This window comes from Mustela erminea, chromosome 6 (genome assembly GCF_009829155.1).
Source record: "Mustela erminea isolate mMusErm1 chromosome 6, mMusErm1.Pri, whole genome shotgun sequence".
Lineage (NCBI taxonomy): Eukaryota > Metazoa > Chordata > Mammalia > Carnivora > Mustelidae > Mustela > Mustela erminea.
Genome location: NC_045619.1, coordinates 115,270,242 through 115,296,064, shown reverse-complemented (window position 1 = coordinate 115,296,064; position 25,823 = coordinate 115,270,242). Strand labels below are relative to the sequence as shown.

The 25,823-nt window shown below is 39.4% G+C and overlaps 1 protein-coding gene across 9 annotated transcripts in view; it reads right to left on the bottom strand.

The window, feature by feature from the left end:
- ZNF438 (zinc finger protein 438) overlaps positions 1-25,614 on the bottom strand; it is a 178,762-nt gene extending 153,148 nt beyond the window's left edge. For 5 of the 9 annotated variants that reach the window (XM_032349363.1, XM_032349368.1, XM_032349364.1 and 2 more), the window contains exon 1: positions 25,527-25,608. The gene's annotated coding sequence lies outside the window, so the exon portion shown is untranslated. Of the gene's footprint in view, positions 1-16,544; positions 16,594-25,526 lie in introns of all 9 variants that reach the window. The other 4 variants (XM_032349365.1, XM_032349367.1, XM_032349366.1 and 1 more) reach the window with 4 other exon arrangements.
- Between the last annotated feature and the right edge of the window lie 209 nt (positions 25,615-25,823).

The window sequence follows — 25,823 nt, the reverse complement described above, 5'->3', positions numbered from 1 at the left end:
GTCTCCTATGATTTGCCTCCCTCTGTTTTCATCTTATTTTATTTTTCATTCCCTTTCCCTGTCATCTGTTTTGTTTCTTAAATTCCACATATGAGTGAAATTATATGGTATTTGTCTTTGAATGACTTGTTTAAGTCCATCAACAGATGAATAGATGAAGATGTAGTATAGATACACAATGGAATATTACTCAGCCATCAAAAAGAATGAAATCTTTCCATTTACAACAACCTGGATGGAACTAGAGGGTACTAGACTAAGGTAATTTCATTCATTTTTATGGCTTTTACTACAATCGATGAAATGCTAATTCCCCAATTTGTATCTCTAGGTCTGATTTGTCTCTTGCCTTAAAAATCCAAATTTCCAGGTGTCCATAATTTTATACCTGAATGTCCCATAAGGACTTCACTCTAATATTTCTCCTATGTTCTCCATTTCAGATAATGACATTACCATCTGAATACTAGAACGTGATACTCAAGTGCTCTCACTCTTGTTATTTAAAGATTGGCCCATGGACCAACAGTGTTTGTTGTTCATCACCTCGAACCTTTTTAGAAACACAACATTGTACCCCACCCTAGACCTGGTAAATTAAAATTTACCTTTTAACAAAATCCCCGGGGAATTCATATACATATTAAAATCTGAGAAACACTAATCTCTAATTCCTTTTTCTACCTACCCCACACATCAAGAACTGAGTCTACACAGGAAAACGTCTCATATACATTCCTTCCCATCCATTTCTGTTATTGTCCTGACTTAACCCATCACCTCTTGCCTGAAACATTGCAATGACCTCTTTGTTGATCTCATTCCTCTAATCCACTGGTTCTCATCCAGAAGTTCATAAGAAACACTCTGTTATAAAGCTATGAATTTGAGAAAAGCCATATGGTTGGCTGACCAGAACTGTGCATAATATAAAACTCATCTTACCTATGTTGCAATCTAAATCTAGGGATGCTTACATATGGGAAAGCATGCAAAAATAAAAAGCAGAAGACTGAGAACCACTCGTCTTGTGTCTCCTCAAAACACTCATTCTCCATACTGACCTCAGTTTTCTCTCCAAAATACAAATATGATCATATCATATCACTCTCTAAAGTCTTTCAGTGGCTTCTGCACACATCATGTACTTCCACACCTCCCCCTTTCTGTTCATGTTTTCCTTTTTTTCTCCTTTTGGCAAAAATCTTGCTCATCTTCTAAAGTCCTGTTCAAGAATCAACTCACTGGGGGGAAAAAAAAAAGTCATCTTATCCTGCCAATTTTCTTGGTAAATAACTGCTTTCCTCCTCCCCCTGTTCCCCACCATATGTTCATCACATGATCGTGGCTGCCTATCTTCCCTGCCAGACAAGGACTTCCCTGAAGGCACTCTGTATCTCAGTCACTGACAGATGGTAGATACTCAAAAAATGTAAAAGAAGTCAATTACCATTTATATCTGACATCATCAAAAGCTGTAGAACTTCTCACTGATAACACGAATGCTTTTATAAACTATAAATACTAAGTACCATATATCTATAAGATGGAATCATTTAGAAAATAAAATGAAAAAGATAAATACCTTTCAAGCTAGATAAATCCAAGTATAGTAAAAGTTTAAATATGCTTAGAGACTTAATTCACAGTCACATAAATGCAGCTACCCTTGTGAGTCCACAACCTGGGTAGGTCTACCCTTCTTCCTAATAGTTAAACCAGATAATTGGACAAGAAGAAAAGTTTAGCTTTTGATAGGAGAGAGAGAGATAAGTCTGCCAGTTTACGTGAAAAATTACATATTTTATCATAAAGATTAAAAAGTTATCTTTATGTAACAAAGAAAATTATTATCTGTAATTTAAAATCATTAACATTTCAGCTTTGCATATTACTTTTCAAAGGTGGTTAAATCACACTAAACATACCATTTTGTATTCAGTTATAAAATTCTGCCATAAATTACACTCATAATTACACTTTTGGTGACCACATTATTTTATCATCTTGACATACCTGTAGTTCATTAAAATATTCATCAAATTTCATTAATTTAGTTCTAAATTTATTGAACAACTGCTGTGTGCCAGGCCCTGAGATAGCTGACCACCCCTAACCTCAGGATCCCCTACCCAAGTGGCAGGCGTTGACCCATATACCCTGCACTGCAGTGGCGTGCTAAATGTAAATCAAGTATGGCTCACCAGCAGTGCTAAGTGGGGTGGGATGACTCTCCCATCTGACTGCCACTCTCAAAGGATGAGAAGTCAACACGAGGGCAGAAGGAAGAGGGAGAGAAATGTAATATGGACAAGGCATAAGAACCTAAAATCACACACATTCAGAGACAGGAAGTGGCTGAGAGTATAGCACAAGAAACAAACGTGAATGGTGCCCACTTCATTAATATCTCACCAGAACTGGAAGTTGTTTTGATTTCCAGTACTTTCAAGAGAATGGAAAGGGTGACTCAAGGTAGATTTAAAATGCATTTCTTTGATTACCTATGATGATGAACATATTCCTACTTTTTGATTACTAACTGTATTACTCATTCATTAAAATTCTGTCCATTTATGTACTAAGTCTTGATACTTTTTTCCTCATTAAGTTTAAGAGAACTCTTAAGGTATTACAGATATAAACCCTTAGTCACACTTGATACGAGCATTTTCCCCAATCTGTTACATGACTTTTCCATTGTGAGTAAGTCTTAAATGTCATATATTCACACCGTTGACCAATTCTTTAGTGAGGTTTTCATTGCTCCAATATTGAATTATTGTACTGAGTTACTGAGTTATCCCAAATCTGATAAATGTAACATTCTATTTTCTTCTTTTAAGATTTATTTATTTATTTGAGAGAGAGAGCGAGAACAAGCATGGGGGGAGCAGCAGCAGGAGAGGGAGAGAGAGAGAAGCTGACTCCCCACTGTGCACAGAGCCTCATGTGAGGCTCACGCCCCTGAGATAATGACCTGAGCCAAAATCAAGAGTCAGATGCTTAACCAACTAAGCCCCTCAGGTGCACCTACATTCTATCTTCTACTGAATTTTCTAAAGTGTGATTTTAAAAATATTTAGCTCTTGATACTATCTAGACCTGATAAAGACATGATGTACAAAAACATTCACACATAGCCATTAATCTCCCTCCTTCTATCCTACTCCCACTCCCTTTGCCAAAATACAGCTAGGGAATTCATTTGTATACAAACTCTTCATTCCTTTTAATTCAAATTCCCTTAAAACCAGTGCTAATTTTGAAGTACTGCTGGCAACATTTCATTTCTATACCTTCTACATCCCCAAAACTAGAAACAACCAGCATTTTCTTTGAGGGCTTGGCATGCCATAGCCTTTTGAATTGATGTTATGGCAAGCAATTTTAAAATTAGAAAGGAGGGGCTTGGTCAAGCGGTTTGCCATTGAGCACCTCTGACTCCCATGGGAGTTTGGAAATTGGAGGGGAAAGGGCACATTCTAGATGTCACAATGAGGGAGCAAACATTGCTATCAGTGAGAAACCAGAGATCTGAAGTATTCCACTACATATAAGGCAATCTTGTACAACAAAAATGTCCACCCCAAATGCCAATGGCTACCTCGCTTTAGCTTATAGCCCAAGGTGACTTGCTTCCAATATCTAGTCAAGGTATCTCTCCTGACTTCCGTTTGTTCTATCCACCCTGCCTTGGGTACTTGTTTCACAGTGATAGGGTCGGCCCCAGGAAGACTGTGAAGTGTACCTGGCTTTACTGGATGTCCTCCTTACTCCACCTATGGGGACTCTCACTTTACCACCCTTTCTGGCCTGAAGTCATTCAAGTAACATCCCTACAAGTTCCTGGGCTTTAGCTACACTGTTCTTGCTCTGATCCACCCAAACATGTTTCCTACAAATTTTCAGCAAATACCTGATAAACAAATCACACTATGAAAAAAAAAATATGAAATCTTATGACAATATAGTGCACTCTTTTTCCCAGGGATATCCGTATTGAAAACTTAATCCAAAGATACCACTTCTTACCATCTCCTCTATTACCACCCTGGTCCATCTTTCTACCTGCACCACCACAGCATTTTCTTAGCAAGTCTTCCTGCTTCAACCTTATATATAATTGGTAGTCTCTTCTCAACAGTGATCTATCATTTCTTAGCCCCAAGCCCTCTGATAGCTCCCTAATTCACTCAGAATAAAAGCCAAGTATTTCCAATGGTCTTCAAGGCCATAAATGAAATGAGGAAATCTGGAGGAAGAGTGTACCAGAAAGAAAAAACAAGAGTCCACTTTGGTCATGTTAAGTACGAGATGCCTAGGAGACATTCCAATGGAGCTGCCAGAAAGGTGTTATTCTTAGATCTTCAGACAAGAGCTTCCGGCTAAATGGTTTTCACCTGGGGGTGATTCTGACACCCCAGGAGACACTCTGCAATGTGTGACATAGTTTTGGTTGCCACTTGTGGGATAGAGGGGGTTCTACTGGTATCTAGTAGGTAGAGGCCAGAGATGCTGTTGCTATACACCCTACAGTGTACAAGACAGCCCCCTGACAAAAATGGACCCTATATAAAATGTTACTAGGTGCTAAGGCTGAGAAAACCTATGCCAGAGAAATAAGTAAGGGAGAACTATTCAAATAGATCATATTTAAAACCCAAATAGCAAAGTGAGAAAAATGAGAGACCCTGAGGTGCTCCTCTTCCAGCACTCAGGTAAAAGTGCAAGGACCAACACAGAAGACTGAAAAGGGTCAGCCAGAATGGGAAAAGGCAATGCAGGAAAGGGTGGTGGGCCAAAGGCCAGAGAAGAGTGTTCCTGAAAGGAAGCAATGCTCAACAGTTGTCCATTCCAGGATAAACAGCTAAGGTGGCAAGTGACACCAGTCTGGGTAAGATCTGAAAGAATAGAGGAGGTGTGCTGTGGGTGAAAGAGAACAGAGGCACACGGGAAGGCTGCCAGGCAAATGAGGCTGCAGGGTTTATCACTCAAGTGAAACCAACAGGCAGGTAGTCGGGCTCCTCCAGCCCTCTGGCTTTGCCAGATGGGAGAGATCAAAGAGGTGCATAAGGGAATCTGCAGGACAGCAATTTGAATTGGGGCAGCTAGGACTGGATAAGGAAGAACTGATGAGAGAAGGGAACTAATGAATAAAGAGTGGGGGGAGGGGGTTAATGAACTGAAATTATTTTTTTTTTTAAGATTTAATTTATTTATTTGACAGACAGAGATCACAAGTAGGCAGAGAGGGGGGCAGAGAGAGAGGAGGAAGCAGGCTCCCCGCTGAGCAGACAGCCCGATGCAGGGCTTTATCCCAGGACCCTGAGATCATGACCTGAGCCGAAGGCAGAGGCTTTAACTCACTGAGCTACCCAGGAGCCCCTGAACTGAAATTCTTGATGAGTCATAACCATGTTTCCATATCAATAAATATACTCCTCTACCGTGCTTTTAATTGCTCCATATTAATATAATCTCTCTTAATACATTAAAGTAAATGTGATTTTACTTTAGCAAGAAAGAGCTATTTACTATCTGAACACTGCTCAGGGTCCTATTTACTTTACCAGACCAGGATGAAAGAGCATTTGTGGAAAACACCATGTAATCATGAAAGATATGCTAAATAACAGTCATGGGTTAAAATACTGGTGTTTTCATTGCTCATGTTGCAACCATTTTCTTTTTAAGATTTTCATTTATTTATTTGACAGACAGAGATCACAAGTAGGCAGAGAGAGAGGAAGGGAAGCAGGCTCCCCGCTGAGCATAGAGCCCAATGCGAGACTCGATCCCAGGACCCTGGGATCATGACCTAAGATGAAGGCAGAGGCTTTAACCCACTGAGCTACCCAGGTGCCCTGCAACTTTGGATGACTGACTTAACCTCTCTGATCCTAAATTTCTTTACTTAACAGAATGTGGTAGGCACCAGAAGGCACATAAAATCCCCTTCAACAATATCCACATCCTAATCCCTGGAACCTGTGAATATGTTATGTTACATGGCAACCAGGAATTAAGGTTGCTAATCAAACGACCTTAAAATAAGAAGACTATCCTGGAATACCCAGGTGGACCCACAGGAACCACAAGGGTCTTAAAGGGAAAGAGAGAAGCGTTAAAAGTCAGAACCAAAAAGACTGCCTGTGAGACTTGTCCCACCACCGCTGATCTGTACATCGAGGGAGTGCCACAAGCCACAGAATGTGGGCAGCCTCTAAAAGCTGGAAAAGACAAGAAAACTGATCTCCCCTAAAACCTCCAGGAAGGAATGCAGTCCTGCCAACACTCAGTAACACCCATTTTGGGCTTCTGACCTCAGTAACAACCATTTTGGGCTTCTGACCTCCAGAACTGTAGGATAGTAAGTTTGTGTTGTTTTAAGCCATGAAGTTTCTCTTAATTTGTTACAGAAGGATAGGAAACTAACACCAGGTAAAATGAATCAACTTCTGTATCTGTATAACCAAGAAAATATATGTATAAAATACCAAACAGAATGCCTAGGATATGGGGAATGTTTAAATAGCTGTTATTAGTATTATTAGTATTATTAGTGCTAATACCATCATAGCACCAAAACCAGTGGTAGTCAAGAGAAAGAACACTAATTCAGTTCTAGAATTTACACAGTGCTATGACCTAAGACATCTTAGCTAAACTTAGTTACCCTATAGGACTCATTTTCACACTTATAAAACAAAATGAGGGGGCCTAGAATACATGACTTCTAAAGTTTCTTCCAGCTCTAAAATTTTATGATTCAAAAACCTAATTCCTTAATGACATTCTACTTATTGCTAATTAACAGATTCAGAAAATCCTATTAAATAAAAACAGTAAGCCAAGCAGTTTTCATTTAATGTTTCAACATTTTCAATATTTTATATTGCTGAGTTATAGCCTTATAAAGTTGAGTCATGGCATAAAAATCATAGATCTGCAAGCAAGGGAAAATATCTAAGTCATCCTGCTACTATTTAAAGGACTCACAGTCAAACTACAATAATATCTTCTCAAGTAGCTCAAAGTATATTCCCACACATTACCTAATTTATTCTTTTTTATAATAGCTCTATTGAGATATAATTCACATACTATGCAATTAACCCTTTCACCGTAGATGATTCTCTGATTTTGGTACATTCAGAGAGTTGTAAAACCATCACCGCAAATAATTTTTTAGACCATTTCCATTATCCTAAAAAGAAACTCACTATGCATTAGCAGTCTTTCCCCATCTCCCTTCTATGACCCTTCCTGGCCACTAATCTACTTTCTGTCCCCTACGATTGGCCTATTTTGGACATTTCATATAAATGGAGTCCTACAACACAGGGCAATTTGTGGGTCTGACTTCTTAACACGTTTGAGATTTGTCCATGTTATAGCATGTGTCAGCACTTCCTTTTTCATGCTAAATTATATCCCATTGGATTGTGTGACTAATATACCACATTTTGCTTATCCATTCATCAGCAGATGGACATTTGCATTGTTTCTGTGTTTTAACTATCTGGAATAATGCTGCTATGAGCATTAGCGTATAAATGTTTATGTGGATGTGTGTTTTGAGTTCTCTTGGGTATAGACCTAGGAGTGGAATTGCTGGGTAACCTATGATAACTCTATGTTTTAAGCTTTTAAAGAACTGTTAAGCTGTTTTCCAAAGGGGCTGCCTCCTTTTCTCCCACCAGCAATGTATGAGCATTCATTCCAATTTCACCACATTCTTACCAACACATTATTATCTGTCTTTGACTATGTGTTATCTTTTGTGATTCTGACTTGCTTACCCCTATGACTAATGAAGTTGAGCATCTTTTCATAAGCTTATGTACGATTTACCCATCTTCTTTGGAGAAATGTCTATTCAGGTCCTCTGTCCATTTTTTAATTGTGTTGTTCTTTTTATTACCAGGTTGTTAAGAGTTCTTTATAAATTCTGGATACAAGTCCACTGTCAGATAACTGATTTGCATGTATGTATTTTCTTCCACTCTATGTACCTCATCTAATCTTAGTGGAGCTACTTACACTCAATAAACAAAGTCTGTGTTGCTATCCCCGTTTTACTGGTAGAATTGGCATTTTTATATGATTAAATAGACTTGACAACTGACAGACTCAAAAAAAAAAAAAATGTTTATAGCTCCGCTCCTATTTTTATTAATTTAAAGGGGCCATATATTCATGGCTACAGTGTTGACAGCATACCCAGAAAGGCGCCCTCATTCAATCCTGATGCTGCCTGTATCAATAACCAGACAGTATTATTTCCACAGTTATATCACAGATGATTCATTCACTCAAAAAATAGTTATAATGTGTTAATGTAGCAGGTGCTGTGCTCAGGATGCATCAGTGAACATGACCAAGTCCTTCATTAACCTTATAATTGGGCAGTGTTATACAAAATCCCAAGTGCTAAATCAATTTCCTGATGGCAAACCACCCAAAAAAAAAAAAAAAAAAAATCCTAGTGCTCAGAAATCTACCCTTAACTCTCATGAAGAAACATTATAGATTTTAATGCAAGGAATATCCTATTTTTTAAAAAAATCCATAGTGTCAAACTTATTTTGTGGCCCAGGATGACTTTGTTTGAGTACTGACCTTACTAGGCCATCACTTGGTTCTCATAAATCCTTTTTCTAATGCAGCCATGTTTACTTTAATGGCATCTGTCAAAAGGAAATCCAAGTAGAAGAGGAAAATACTCATATTTTTACCTTTAACCAGAAAAGCCTAAAGGCTCAAAATCTATATCATAGACAGTTCGTACCCCATGTGAATAAAAATGTTATAATAGCTCCATTAAACATAAAAACAAAAATACAGAAATTATAAATCCAACCACCTAAAAAGGTAGTTCAAACCTGGCCTACCAAAGTATCCTTAAGGCAAAGCAGAGGGACTAAATAGGCCCCGGAGACTGAAGGCATAGCACTAAATGGCCCTCACCAACTTGACATTTCTTGGCCTTGTGTTTTGTCCACAGAATTGTTATTCCAAACTATAATATACCTATTTTCTTTTTTAAAAAAGTTAGCATATTTAATTAGAGTCAATAAAAGAATTTGTTGAGAAAGATGGTTTATAATTAGAACTACATTCAGTTTTGCTGTGCAGGCTCAGTAAATCAAGTAACAGCTAGTAAAACTACCAATGGGGAAGAGAGTACCACGCCTACTGGTAGCTCTGAATGGCACTGCACACCACTTTGTAATCGGAGGGCGTGCATAGTGCCCTCCTCCAGCTAAGTGCCTGCAGATTAAGGCAGCACAGGCTGAGCCTGGAGAGGGGTACCCAAGGTGATCCTGGAGATGGCATGCTACAAGGGAGGCAGCAGCCACAGACCAGCGCGGGGCTCTTCCACATGGTGAACTGAAAGGCTTGGGCTTTGCTTCAGGGAGCCAGGGAACCGCCCTAAGAGGGCAGAACACAGCACGCAGCCTTCCATTTCCCCTACTTTCACCTATCTTATATCCTGGGCTTCCAGGGAAGTTATCCAAAGACTAAAATCAGACTCTGACAAAAAGGCCTGTAAATCTAAATCTAGAGGAAGTCTTGGCTCGGCAGACAACAGGGCGCATCACATCTGAAAGACTGGCAGGGACAAAATGGGAGAATGAATAATGAAGCTGGTGAGGGGCAGAGTTAAAAACAGGAAAGGGTGCGGCAGAAGCCAAGGGTCAGGGTCAGACCTTTATCCACTGAAAATAATGCCTATTGTGGAGTGGGTGTGCCTGCTGAAAAGAGCAGCAATGGGATCCTTCACCCAGAAGGATTCAACTGCTGAAATCTTAAACTCCAGTCTGCTACTTAGAGGCTACAATCCCCTACCCTTCTAGCTCTCTCAATCCCTTACCTGCCATTGCCAATCAAAACCCCACAGCACAGCCAACGTGAGCCTTCAGAAAAGTAAAAGAGATCACGTCACTTCTCTGATTCAAACCTTCCAATGGCTTTCTCAGGACACTTGAATGAAAAAAATCCCAGATCCTACTGCAGCCCTGCAGCATGCAGGCCCTGGGTAATTACCTCTCCTCCTCACTCACGCTCCCCGGCTACCCCGCCACTGCTCAGGCAAGTTCTGGGCCAGGGCTCTGGCATACCCTGGGGTGCTCTTCCCACAGCTGTGTCTTAACCACATGCCAGTCTCAGCTCAGAGGGCATCTCTTCCAAGAGCCTTTTCTTGTTCACATCATCTAAAATAGCATCTGCATCACTTTCTACCCCCTTATCCTTCATTTTTCTTTTTAACATTTTCATGTATATATATGTTTATCTACCTCCCCTCTAGAAGCCAGCTCCAGCAGGGCAGGGACCTTGTTTTGATCTAAGCTGCCACACCACAGAGAACAGTGTTTGGAAGATAAATGCTCAATATTTATTGAATGAATGAATGAATGAATGAATCATATTTGGTCTTAATATGTTCAAGATTTCAGTTTCTCCCCATACACTCTCTATTCTCTTCCTGATCCATCAGCCATGCTCCAAGCTTCACTTCCTACGCACTATAAACCTAGGATCTGATCATCCAGCGTTGCCCACTGTCTTGCCTATACTTCGCTTTCTGGCTAGCTTGTCCTTCCCCTAAACCAATCTTCTCCACTCCCACACTTATACTAGAGATTGCTACTGTTGAAGCCCCAACCAAGTGGAGCAGAGACTCTGCAAATGCATGGTCTCAGACCATCTCGACAGGGCCCTTGCTTGCTACTGCCCATCAGTCTCTTTGTGGGCTCCCTATCAACTCCCTCTCTCACATCTCACAGAATCAATTCCAAACTTCCATTACTTTCTTATACTTCCTATTCTTCCCTCTACTCAGCAAATGACATTACCTCCACAGAACCAAGAGAGGTTATTAGGTCAGACTCCTTTGGTTTCCTCCACCCCTGGTGACCAACAACCACACTCTTCCTCCTTCCTGAGAAAGTGGAGGAAGGATGTCCCTCATCCTTCCCAAAGGTAACCTTCAACCAGGCTCCAGAACTCAAGCCATCCAACCTCCTAAGGGATCCAAAGCCATCACTTACCCACCTCCCTCTTCCAAACCTTCCACTTCTCCTTTACGACTTTCCCCCCACTGTACCACTGTATAGAAATGCTTAAAGTTCTCTCATTATAAAGCAAATGAACAAACAAACCTAACATACTCCCCAGATGTGATGTCTCTCTCTCTTGCCACTGTCCTAGTTGTGCCTTCCCTTTTACAGCCAAATGTCTTGAAAAAAGGGCTTAAACTCATTATTTCTACTGTTCCCACCACCATCATCAATTCACTACTCAACCTTTGCAATCTGGATTTTGTGCAAACACAACACTCTCTCCAAAATACAAATGACTTCTTAACTGAAAATTCACTCCGAATTTACTACACTTGTCAATTTAATATTGACAGTCTCAATTTTAAAATGCTTATCTCTTGGCTTCAGTAACATTACTCTTTCTTGGTGTTCTCTTTTGGACTCTTTTTTGCAGTTTGCTTTACTGTTTGTTGACTGTGATCTGAGAAAAGCCCCTTGCATGTGGTATGGCAGTTAAAAACCTGGGCTGCCATAACAAAATACTGTGAGTGGGTGGCTTAAAGAATAAAATGTATTTTTCTCACAGTCTGGAGGCTGCAAGTCCAAGATCAAGGTGCCTGTATAGTATGGGTCTGGTGAAAATCCTCCTCCTGAGTTGCAGATAGCTGCCTTCTCACTGTATCGTCACAAGGCAGAGAGCTCTGGTGTCTCTTCCTCTTTGTATAAGAACACCAGTTCCATTGGACCTAATGGATCACCCTTATGAACTCATTTAACCTTAATCACCTCCCTAAAATCCCCATCTCCAAATATAGTCAGGTGGGTGATTAAGACTTCAAAATATGAATTGGGAGGACAAAATACTGTCCATAATAGCCAACAGTAAGACAAGAATGGTAAAAACCAAATGTTAAATGACAACAATAACTATACAAGTGAAAGAACTCCACAGCAACAAAGAAAATGGACAGCACATGGATATACCAGGATACAAAATTTTTACAAGAATATGCTATGCATATGAAATAAAAAGAAAATCACAACAGGAATGATGTTCAAATAAAGGAGTTTATTTCTAAACTCTTTATTAGACAATTTGATAGATAAACTTTCACAGAAAGAATATATAAACAAAAAGTGTCACGTGAGAAAAAAACCACTAAGAACAATTCCAAATTGTATTCTCCATGTTTGTTTCCTGTTTCCATCACCACCATCTGTATTAGCCAAGATATAGGCTAAACTGCTGTAACAAGACCAGGAATGTAGCGACACCAACAAAAAAGGAGTTCACTTCTCTCTCATGTAGTGGTCATGGGGACTGAGGTCCCTTCTCTCCTGTCCTGCCACTCTCCCTGGAGGACTGCCCTTGTCTGTAGGATGGTAGCTGGCTCAACCACAAGTCATCCATGGGGGCGAGGCAAAAAGAATATGACAGACAGCTGATTTTTAATACAAATGCGATGTGCACATATCACTTCCACTCCCATCCATAGCCAAAACTTAAGATATGTGGTCTCCTCTGGCTACGAGGAGCCTCAGAAATCGGAGCTATGTGACAGCAAATATCAGAGGTGGGAGTGCATCCTTCTTCCCACTCTGAAACATTCCTCTCTTTTTCTAAAGGGATAACCTGAAGTCTCACCCAGTTATTGGATTCAGCTCAAAGCCTAAGATCTCTGGGTGATACACAACTCTTCAAGAGATACCAGTTGTGTCCCTGTCCCCTGTCCAGTGACCTACAAGCTAACAGACAAGTAACTTTGCTCTCTACCACCACAATTACACCCAATGTACAACAGAAGACAAATAAGATTAATGCAATTAAGTTTTCCATTCTGAAAAGAAGGGCAAATACTATTCTTACCAATGATGAAATACTGCTGGACAGGAATGGCAGAGAGTCCCCACTCTACCAGGGAAACAAGATTCTTGGTTAAACTCAGGTTCTGTGCTGGGGTGGGAGTGGGGGGCAGGGGGACCTTAGGGAGAAGACAGACTCCCTTGTCCATTTGCCTGCTGGAAACCGGCTTTGTCTCTGGAAGATACTTTCTTCTGTTATCCCTTCCAGCAATATATGAAGTGAACACAAGAAAGTATGTGCTCCCAAAGAGGTCGGAAAGAATTAACAGCCTATTTCCTGGGGGCACATGTTTGGGGGTCAAAGATTGCTTTAGTTGTCAAACAAGGGCAAACTATCACAGGTTTTGGCAAGCTAAACTTGTGGCATCTTTGGCAATATAATCCACTCAAAACCTCCACAAGTCTCTTGTCTTAGGCCAGTGCCACGTGAAAGGGACCACAACTCAAAATTTAGTCTGATGGTAGATGCTAAGCTTGTCAGTTCTGTCCTCCTATTATTAGCTGACCTCTGAGGCAGATGCATCCCTATCTCCCTTGATTTCAGGTTAGCTAACTTGAGAGCATCTGATTCACACGGTGGGATGATACCACCACCACACCCCACTCACATTGGGACAAGCCATGTGACCTAATATGTTCTTTCTGCCTGAATGATTTCAGGCTCAGCCACTCGATTAGCTCTGGCCAATAAAAGATGAACAAAAGTAACACATGCCGCTTACAAGCAGCTGCTTCTGCCATGTCTCCCTTCCCTCTGAAACAGAACAGCAATGTCCCCAAAACGCCTATTCCTTTGGCTTCGAGTGTAGAGGATGGTGGAACAGAGCCATAGACATGTCCTAAGTAAGAAATAAACCTTTGTTGTCCTACGGAGACTTTGTATTTGTAACTGGAGCTTTACCTAGCTTAAGTGACTAGTTCAGGTGGCAAGATAAATCCTTAATACAATCCTTGCCTAGCCTGGCTTCCACTTTTCTCTGGCCAAGAAAATCTGACAAAGTTTCCTAAAAACAAGTCTAACCTCTTGCTGTTTGGGAAAAAGAAACTACTTTTTCCGGCCCTGCAATACCCCATATTACTGTCCTTTTAGTCAGCTGGAGGCATAGGCTATGAGCACACAGAACTCCATTAGCAAATTTATATCCCCTCCCACCTCTAAGTGCAAACTAGCTAATTGTTCTCTTACTTGACACCCTCCTGCATTTCCTTGCTAAAGCAGCTAATCAACTCATGTGAGCCTTCTCACATTAGCAGTCTAACCACTCTCCTGGAGCTACAAACTGGAGAGACACACCCATGCCCTTCCAAGTTATCAGAAGTGACAGCTTCAGCAAGGGTTCTGCTATAGCGTAACAAGGGTCGCCAGTTTTCCAGCCTCTAACATGGTGTCTACTGTCTGCTGGCCAACCACGCAGCCAGTGCCATGCATTTTAGCTATTACAGCAACACCCCACTGCAGATACCCATTTTGGTACTAAATTGGGTATTGGGAAAGCTGTTGTGATAAAACAATGACAAATACAGTGGCTCAAACAAGAAAGTTTATTCTCTTCCTGGAAATAGTACAGAGATAGGCGTGCTTAGGGGAAGGTGAGCAGTAGTTGGTTCTGTCCCACAAGGTCATCTGGGGACCTAGGCCAACTAGCGATGGCTCTCCCATCCTCATCACAGGAGGTCTACCTCTGGGTTCAAGGCAGCTGTTGTCATTCTAGTTGTTTTTTTCCTAGTCAGGGTGGGGCTGGGGGTATGGCACAGAGAGAACAGGACTAGCACCTCATCTTTAATAAAGTAACCCAGAAGTTGCACATATCACTTTTGCTCACATTTAATTGGCCCAAACCTAATCACACAGACAATCTCCTACAGTCAGGGGTAGTTGGAAAATAAAGTCTCTAAGAGAGATTCAGATACGAATAGAGAAAAGGATATCCTAGATACCAGCAAAGAAGTAACAATAGTCTCTGCCACACCTCACACAATCTATTCTCAAGAGTCATCAGGAAATTTTTTTAAAAGCATATTTCAGATTTCAGACAGTGGTACCCTCTGTTTAAAACCTCCACTGGCTTCCTCTTTCACTAAGCATAAAAACCAAAGTCCTTACAATGGCCTACAATCCCCATGCAATCTGCTCCCTCCATTACCTCTCTAATTTCATTTCCTAATACTCTTCCCTTAAAATAAACACCAAATGTATAAAAGACCTAAATGTGAAAGGTAAAACTATGAAGCTAATGAAGTAAAAAGTAGGATGATATATCTACGATCTTGGAGTGATAAAAGATTTCTTTAGATCCCAAAAGTATTAACAATATGGGAAAATTCTGATGGAACTGAAAGAATTGACTCCATCAAAATTAAGGGCTGTTAATCAACAAAAAACATTATAAAGTTAACAGCTATACAGAAGACTGGAAAAATATGTTTGCAACCTCAAAAAAAATTTTTTTTAAAGCATTTAATATCCAGTATATGCCAAGAACTCTTTAAGATAACAAGAGGATAGGAACTGAAATTAAAAATTTGGTAAAAGACAGCAGCAGATAATTTACAGAAGGTAAAAATAAAATACAGAATGCCCCATTAAATTTGAACTAAAGATAAGCAATAAAGATATTTAGTATAAGTATATCCCAACTGATGCAAGGGTATATGCTTATATTCAATATTTATTTATCTAATATTCAAGTTCAACAGGTTGTCCTGTATTTTTATTTGTTAAATCTGACAACTAACAGTGAAATCCATATGGCTAACAAGTAAATGAAGAGAAACTCAACCTCTCTGCTTATGAAAGAAATGCAAAATAAAACTATGAGATACCATTTTATACCCATTATATTAACAGATGATTTTTTTTCCTGTTACGACAGAAGATCACTTAACTCAGGATTCTTTTTTTGATCATATCACTGGGCAATAAAAGCCTAACTATTTACTGCATATGCACAGAGAAAAACCATATTTCAAATGCATTATTTCATACACATAAATAATAGCACATAAGTAATCCCAGTAACCACATTCAGGTATCAAAGACATCTTTTTCCTAGAAAATCTAAGTACCTATTTAGTATAAATTTATAAAATGTAAATGTTGAGGATAAAAATGTTTGAGTATCATTTAGTAATTAAACAACAGTGCTTCATAAACAATATTAATTTTAGTACTGGATTGAGATTAAGCTCTTAAGGTTAACTATCATAGCAGGTCAGAAATTTGGACTGTGAACAAATACAAGAATTAGGCTTCACATTTGCAAAGAGCTTTCACATAAAAATGTTTTATCTAAGTCATAAATGTAGCTTTATCTCTGGATAATACTTGTCTAGAGGGCGGAGAGGGATAGCACAGCTATAGGTTACAAAAGGAAACCGGCTGCATATAAACATGACAATGCCCGTTACCCATTCTTTTTTTTAAGTACTATGAGCTTATTTCATATGTAAATACAGTACACAGGGTATTTTTAATAAGACTTCAATACAACAAAGAAAATATACCAAAAACTAATTTCGCCTTCTCTAACTTCTAATATAAAGAATGCCCTCTGAGTTTATCTTAGCATCTCGAAGGAAAACATTTTTAAAACTGAAATATCATGTGAGAGATCACTTTAGAAAAATACATACTTTTTGTCAGAGTTCCAGTAAACCGTCGTAAATACCTCTTTATTTCATTCTGAATAAAAATATTGTAAAATAAGAATTAAAACAAAATACTTTATAAAAATGGTACTATAATTGTGGTAAAATGATTCAAAGATACTAAAATAATTCAGCCTACCTTATACAAAAGACATACACTATAATCATTAACCTTCTAAAATGCTGATAAGAATAATCCTTAATTAACTTTCAAAAAGTCATCACTTCTAGATGTATCTCTAACAACAGCAAAAACAATAAACTTTTAGATCTATAATTCAACATCCATCAAGACTGCTTTTGGCAGCATATGATACAACACACTCCCACAAGAGAGAAAAACAGACATAAAAGTAACAGCTTTCACCACAGTGTTTAAAACATTAAAGTATTTCCATAAATAACATATTACCTTTTAACTATATATAAAAATAATCCTTGAAGCAGCCTGGGTCCCAAATAACATATAATCCTGTGACTGGTAGATAGAAAACAAATGATATTCACCGCACTCATTTCTTTTTTTAAAAGTTTCAGAAGAAAAGCAAAATCAGAAGTGTATATTAGCTCAACTGCTAATATAAATGTTTGACATAAATTTCAATAGAAAATAAAAGTACCTATTCTCCAGTTTCAAGAAAGGAAAAGATTATTCTTTGGCTCTATTCCAAGCTGGAAACAAGTAACCACAGAACCAGTTTTAAATATGCCCCAATCTATCAATCCTTAAACTCTAGTCAACATTTCCACTTAAGCCCTCAGCTGAAAAAGTCAGCCGGTCAGTAACTGTCTTGCTTCTGTACCCTTGCTTCTCAATGCCAGCCAGTTCCTAAAGTCCAAGTTTAAAGTTGGCCAATGCCTAAATTGTCTCACTGAAAGTAAGCCAATCTTAAAATTCCATGCTTCTTCAAAACCCTATCTAAGTACATCTCTGCCTGTTTCGAGGATTCTACTCTGCAAGCATAGCTCTCCCTTCCTTAGCAAATATGAAATCCAGCTCTGTTTCAGTTACACTTAATGGTGGTCTCTCCCCTCAATAATGCTATAAATATTATGTTAACCTGGATATAGCATTTTTCTTCAAGGAGGTAAGAAAAATATTTTTATGCTAAGTCAGTTGTATGGGAAGTTGAAAATCTTCACTTTTTAAATGTAATTATATATTATATATATATATATAATAATTATATATTATATATATATTATTATATATAATATGTAATTATAATCCTTCATGGCCCAATATACAAATGCACTAACAAAGGTCTTTTTCCTTCCCTTCTTAATCCCAGACCCACAGTTTCATACTATCAATTGTCCACATCCAGCCTATTCTATTCTACAGAAAACATTAAAATTTCCAATTACAGACCTAAAAATACAGAACTGTTTTATGCCACAAGGGCAGGAGGTGCGGGGATAGGTAAAAATGGGTGAAGGGGAATGGAAAGTACAAGCTTCCAGTTATGGGATGAGTAAATCTCAGGGATGAAAGGGGCAGCATGAGGAATATTGTCAAGATATTATAATAGCTTTATATGGTGACACTTGCTGTAAGCACAGCACAATATTCAGAGCTGAGGAATCACTATCTTTGTATACCTGAACTAATTTAACACTGTGTCAACTATACTTCATTAAAACAAACAGCTTGATTTTAAAAATGGGCAGAGGATCAGAATAAACATTTTTCCAAAGAAAACACTGTGGAAAACAGTGTGGCGATCCCTCCAAAAAAGAAAACTAAAACTCCCATATGCCCCAGCAATTCCACTTCTGGGTATTAAAATTTTTCTTCTAATCACTGAAACTCACACCGAGAACTGAGTATCATCAAATAATCTTCAAACGAAATAATAACTCATCAAAAATTTGAGTAGATATTCTTTTGGAAAGTAAGAGAGCCTCAAATGTGACTAAAAGATGGCAAGGGCTAAAGAGAATAATACGGTTTCTAATTTAAAAATTAGAATGAATGGAAATCCTATTCCAAATCTAAATCCCTCTATCAGAATGGCAAAGAGAATCATGCCAAGTAGGCTACTTCACCCAAGTATACTCAAATACAGCTGAGAGCCATCTCTTCACACTGCTTTTGGACCTGAGTGTGCTCAAAAAATAAATTCTACATAGCAAGCAGCACTACCTTATGCTTTATCAAAACTCAGTAAAGATCCCACTCAACTCCAAGCACAGTACAAACACTGAATTACCAACTGATTCAAGTGACAACATGAACATCTGACTAGGTGTTGTAGTCACCCCCAAATATGCCACTTTGACCTTTTGATTATTTTGAATCAAAGGTACTTAAGAAACAGCAGGTGCAAGGACACTCTGACTCTCCTTTTTTTTTTTGTCCTGAAAGTAAAAGATAAACTCCCCTGTGAAAGGTATCCTCCCTTGTACCAGGAGGAAGACATTCTTACCACCAGAGATAGGGATCTGGGAGCAGAGAAACCTGTACAAAGAAATCTTATTAAACTAATCCTTATCTTCCTCCTTACTTCTTCACTATTTACTACCCCTAGCCCAGACTCTTCTGGATCCTGTCAGTTCTTCACAAATTTATTGTTTCTTTGCCTAAAATGTGTAAAAGCTTCCTGTTCTGGTTACTTCTTTGGGTCTTGATGAAGGTTCCCCTGTATAAGTTTAATAAAGTTTGTATGTTTTTCTACTGCTAATCTGTCTTGTATCAGTTTACTACTTAGGCCCAGACTGAGACCCAAAGATGATGGAGACTTTTTCCTCCCTTACGGTGTCAAGAGACCTACTTAGTTAGGTTAAGAATGGATTTGGTGAATTTATCCAGAAACTGTCAAATTTCTTTATTAGAGGGTATCCAGACAGGCAGCACAGGATAGTAAAAATAGTCGAAACTTTATTATGAGTTAGGTGATCTTAAGTAAATTCCTAGTTTTTATAAGACAGGAAGATCAAATGAAACAACTAGTAACTTTAAAAATGTCCTAAGCATCAAACCCTCGCAGAGTCCTAGATTTGCTTTTGTCCCTAACTTGCTATAATATATATAGCAAGTCATTTTGATCTAAGTCTGTTTCCCCATCTGGCAAGTAGTGAGGATAATGCATGTCCTACACATTCCATGGGGTGTTCATGAAAATCACATATAAAAATTAATGTGAAAGTATTTCTGAAATATATAAACCACCATGTAACTGTGAGATAGTTAATTCAATATATGAATGAGATTTATATTAGCAAACCTGTTACAACCCAGAATTGTATAATGCCCAAATTAAATTAACTTTATTAAGAAAAAATATTCATAGCTAAATACCAAACCAAAAACACTAGACATATTGACAACCAAAAAAATTCAAGGCTATTAGGTACATAAACTATTTTCCTTGCAATAAATGAACCAAATTGGCTCAGCTCTTCAACAAACTAAAAGCAGTTGAACACAATCTTTTGTTCAAGTCAGGTATTTGCCACTTACAACTACTGCCTCAACCTCTAAAGGCTGAGGCAGTAGCTGTAAAAAAAAAAAAAAAAAAAGTAAGGAAGAAAGAAAAAAGTTACATACAGCAGTACTGACATTTTGAACTGGATAATTTTTTTTTGTTGCGTTGTCTTGTGCGTTACAGGGTATTTAAGAATATCCCTGGCCTCCACTGACTACATGACAGGTACAGTGCCCCCAATACATAGTTGTAATAACCAAAAATATCTCTAGATATTTGCCAAATATCTCCAGAGTGACTTGGGGGAAGGAACAAAATCATCCCCAGTGGAGAACCACTGAGGTAAATCCATAGTTCCATATATTCCAGTATTTATATCACATTTATGTAGAATGCAGCTTCAAGCTAGCACCTTTGCTAGGACCAAAGAAAAGAATGCTATCTGTAGGATAGTAATATTTAGTAATATTTAACAATTATAGCTATGGTAGGGAGTTATGGTTAATATATCCCTTCCATCACCATGTAGTTTTTGCTTAAACTCTCTAAGTATTTTCTTCTTGCATGTTCTTTTGGGATAATAATTTGGTTAATCTGTCACTAAAGCTCAGTCTCCACCCAGTCCTTCTAATTAATAGTCATTATTTATGTGGGGGAAAAAATCAAGCTTCAAGATCTTAATTTCTAAGTAACCATGTATCAAATGAATCAAATTTAAGTGACACTTAAGTGTTTACATTATTTAAATATATTTAAACATTTACAATGCTAAAGAAAAGTACACAAACTAGTATATTTAGCTCTTACTGCAAGTACACTCTGTGTGTATATATATGTATATATACATATAATGTGTATATATACATACACACTATATACACACATATATACACACATACATATATGAGTTAAAGGTAATAACAGAATTGACTAATAGAAACTACAAGATAAAAAAAAAAGAAACTACAAGACATTTAAATATTAAAAAATATTTAGTGCCCACTACATGTTACCAGTGGGCGAGATAAATAATTTTCTAAAAGAAACAATTTCCAGACACTTGCATTTGTATTCTTAACTAGTAGATTCTAAATTTGTTCATGTAAATATAGATTTTTAAAAGAATTTGGATTTTACAAGTTATCTAGAACGCTCAGTGTTAGAAAAAGGGGTTCCTGTCTTCAAACAGGAAGACTTAACCATTATGCCCACCCTGCTGGGAGTGTTCTAGCACAATTAAACAATGATCAAACAATGCCCTCACTAAGCCTGAACTTAAAAAATGACAAAGCCTGAGCAATCAGGAGCCCCTTCAAGATACTTTATACTATATATGAATATCTGATATTCCTGGGAAAGCTAGCTGCAACTGTAGATAAAGAAATAATAATCCATTTCAACCCTACTAAACTTAGGGAAGCCATGGTAGGGGACTTAAGGTTCTGTGAACTGCAAAATGAAATGGCACATTTCTGCATTTCTATTTGTGTAGGGTTCCAATTTAGAGTGATGGTGGATTTGGTTATTCATATCAGCTATCCCACTGACAGCTAAAAAAGCTAAACAAGATATTTTATATATTGTAAGAAAAAAAAACTCTGAAATTAATCACAAAATCTACAATGGTGTAATTCTATAAAATGTTTTAATGGTTCAAATTTGAAATACGTTAGGAAGTAATAAAATTATGACAAATATATTGACATTAGAGTATACTCTTAAAGAGATGTACAGAAGTAAGACCCAAATTTTTGTGCATATTGTTCTAGTTTCCATGTTCTACAATGTTCCAGATGGGAGAGGTCATCTATAACTCCACCTATGACATATACCACCAGATCCCCTTTCTATGACAAAAAAAAAATAGTTCAGTGTTAGAGAGATGAGCAGCAGAGAAACTGAAGCCTACTCCAACATATGGAACTTTGGCGTGATACACTTAAACCAGTGGAAACCTGCCTAAATACCTCACACAGCCCCTCCATCACTCTGTATTATGCAAGCTGCAACATTTCAAGCCAACTCCCTTATTTCACTAGTAAATCCTGTCAACACTGAGGTAATAGAACTGGAAAATCTCATCACTCCACAATGATACTAAAATATCAGAATTTATTTCATTTGGTAAAAATTATATCGTTGCCAAATAAAGCTAATGCAAATACAGTAAAATATGCAAGATTATGAGTAATTCTTAAAGAGGACTCTTGGGGAGCCTCAAATTCACTGTGAAATTGGTTAGGCATTCTTTTGCTCCTTTGACCCCTTCATGCCCCATCCCTCCAGAATATAGGATGGAGGGGGCTGCAAAGGTAAGAATGAAATGATCAGCATGCTTTTATGCATTTGGTCTACTCTGGTTTTATTCCCACAGGTTTTTCCTCAGACTGCTCCTCCAAGGAGAGTGCTATGTATTATTCATCCCTAAACTCCCAAAACTTAACCAAATGTCCCACATATAAAGTCATCCCTAACAGCTACTACACGGCAGGCACTGGATTAAGAACTAGAGACAGAGAAGTAAAAAAGATACAGATCTCACCTTCACAGAACTTCATGGAAGGGGGATATTAAATATCGGTTGTGTGAACTGAATTAAAGCCCAGTCAGCACAGCCCAACTGCCCAGTTCTTTTTCTCCACGGCTAACCAAGGTTTAGGTGAGGAATAAAACCAGGCTTTCTTCAGAAATATACATGTGAGTCTCCAGCTCTGACCATTCCCCTGAGTTCCATATTCATATATCCAACCGCCTACTCAACAAGTTGACTTACAGGTCTTTATAGACATTGATTGTGGGGACTCCGAAGCCAGACTGCTGGGTTTTGAATCCTGGTTCTGTCACTCTCAAGCTGGGTCACTTTCAACCTCTCTGTGCCTCTGTGTTCTCATTTGCAAAATGGGGATTACAATGGTCCCTAGCGCATACAACCGTTTTAAGGATTAAATTAATTAACACACCTAAGAATGCTTAAAACCCTGCCCAGTACAGTTTATGCCTACAAAGTGCTTACTATTACTACTAGCTCTAGTATTACTATGTCTACAAGGCATCTAAAACTCGTCCAAAACAGAATTCATGATTTTCTCACCAAATCCCTTTCTACCTGCTCAGTCAATAGCACTACTGTTCTCCCAGGTGTTCCAGCCTAAAACCTAGTTAGTCAAGATTTTTCCTTTTCCTCACTCTCCAGTTTAGTAAATCCACACCAGTAGCTCTACCCTCAAATTTTGTCATGAATTTGACCATTTACTATCATCTCTGCAACTACTTCTCCAAGGCCAAGACAGCAGCAGCTCTCCTCCAGGGTAGAGCCACACCTCCTACCTCCCCACTTTTGATACCCTCCCCCACTCCATGACCTTCAAGTTAATTCTGCAACCAATAAAAGTAAAATCAAATGCGATTTCCTTGATATAAAACTTCCAGTGGTTTTCTATCACACCTAGAATCACACCTTTACTTCACCATAGCCGCCATAATCTGGCCTGGTTTTCCAACATCATCTGCCACCACTTTCCCTCTCCCTTGCAGTGATCTAAACACTCACCTTGCTTTGCCTTGGCCACCTCAGGCTACCTTCCCCCTCAGACCATTGCTTCTTTGTTGCTCCTGTTCTACAGGACTGTCATCTGGAGCAGAGACTCTGAAGCCAGATTGCCCAAATTTGTATACTGTCTCTATCACATTTTAGCTGTACAATCTTTGAGCAATGATTCCTGTGTGTCAGTTTCTTCTTCTATAAAAATGGAGGTATTCGTACTTACAGCATAAGGTCGGTATAAAAATTTAGTGTTTAGAAGACTGCCTCACGTATTTAAGCTCCACGTAAGTGCTGACTGCTCTTATGATCCTTGCCTGAAATGTTACCTCAGGCTCTTCCTCTCACTTCAGTTGATTCAACTGTCACCTTTTTTGAAAGGCCTTCCCTTATAGATCATATCTAAAACAACCTACCTTTTTCCCCCACTGTCATTCCCTTATCTTCCTTTATCTCACTATACTTAGTCACTCTCTGAAATAATATTATGTACTTAATCTTTGTAGCCCAGTCACTGGAAAATGAGCTCCACCAGGTTGGGGACTATCTTGTTTGCTGCTCTATTTCTGGTTCTGACTCAGAACCTGACTTCTGAATAAACATACCTCTTATCCAGGCTAGGAGACCTACGGGAATTTCTTAATAACAAGACCATACTTAGTCTTTTGTTCTTAAACTTATCATCTCCTTTGATCCTTGAAAAAGCAACAGCAAATACACCATCATCTCTCAATTTAGAACAAAAAAGGAAATCCCAAATTTGGGTGACTTGTCTTTGGACACAAAACTATTAACTGGTAGAACCAAAATTAGCACCTCCGCTTTCTAATTCTAAGGCTTCTCAAAGAAGGATAAACTGACTTTACAGAAATGTGACCTCTCAATCCTTGGAATAAATACTCTCTGAGATGTGTACAACAGTCTTCCCTTCAAACTTCCTAACAAATACTTACCTCTACATTTGAGAAGTATTAGAGTACTCACTCCTCTATAATGTACTAACCCTTGGCAAGCCAAAACATTCAAAGTCCGATATGACAATGGGATATTCCAAGTCCACACAGAAACAACCTCTAAAATTAAGTGTATCCATGTTGACTATAATGTACTAGTTCCAACAGGATAAAACCTTTCTCTGAAAAACCCAGCCAAGGAGACTGCATACTCGTCAAAAACACTGTGATAAGGGCAGCAGTCATTTCTTGATCCCTGTTCCACAAAGTTCAGTGACAACAGTTCAGGTCGCCCATCAGACTCAAATGTTGTCCATGATCAGATGGGAGGTGGGTGCGAGGGGGTTGAGGGGGCAAATTGTGAAGATCCCTACCTACAAGACCTTGGTTAAATGGCCATTGGCCGGCACATTCTCAGAATAACAACTGTCTTTCTGAGCCTTCACTTAGCAAGTTTACATGCTTGTGTTACCTCATATGCTCTCACAATGTTCCCCGTTCTGTCAGAATGCTAACTAGGCCAGAGGTTGCGTCACCTCCATTTTACACAAAAAGGAAACTGAGGCAGCAGGTAGTTATCTTTACAGCTTGTCCTCAGCGATCTGGTCACTTGCAGGATCCCAAAGAAAGCCTAGATGTGGAGTGTCTGAAGAAACCCTCCATTCCAGACTTCATGTCAAACTCCAGGGCTGAGGGGGAAACTAAGCCCCTTCATCAAGGAAGAAGAAAAAAGGGGGTCGCTCCCCTTTGGACTTTCCCCGTTACTTCCCTGTCCTCGTTTGCCAGCCCCTAGAGCCCTCTCGGCCCCAGGGGAGAAGTGCGGGCCTGCCCCCGCGGGGCGCGGCCTCGCCTCCTCGCACTCCCGGTCCCGCCCGCCCCAGAGGGCGCGCTCCCACTCTGGGCGGGCACCTGTCCCTTCACCACGTTCGGCGGCTCCCCGATCGCCCAAGAATCAAACGCCCGCAGCCACCACCAACACCGGGAATGCGAGCAGCAGGGCGAGACCCGCAGGCCCAGAGAGCTGCAGGAATCCTCGGAAACTTACAGTTTTCCTACAGCGTGCGCGTCACGGCGAGGTGACGTCACGGGACCCGGCGTTCAGGGAGGTCAGGCCGCTGGGCGCCGGGCCGCACCACCCCCACGGCTCCGCCCCGTGCGCGACGGCGGGAGAGACGCCCCTTTCCTCAGCGGCCCCGCCCCCCACCGTGTAGCGCTAGGCGCAGGCGCACACGGCCGCTTGGCCGCCTTTTAGGGCGGGGACTGTTTGAGAGACTTTCGCCGAAAGCCTGTGGCGGGGGCGCCAATGTAAGGGGGCGTAGACATACACCCCTTCCCCACCATC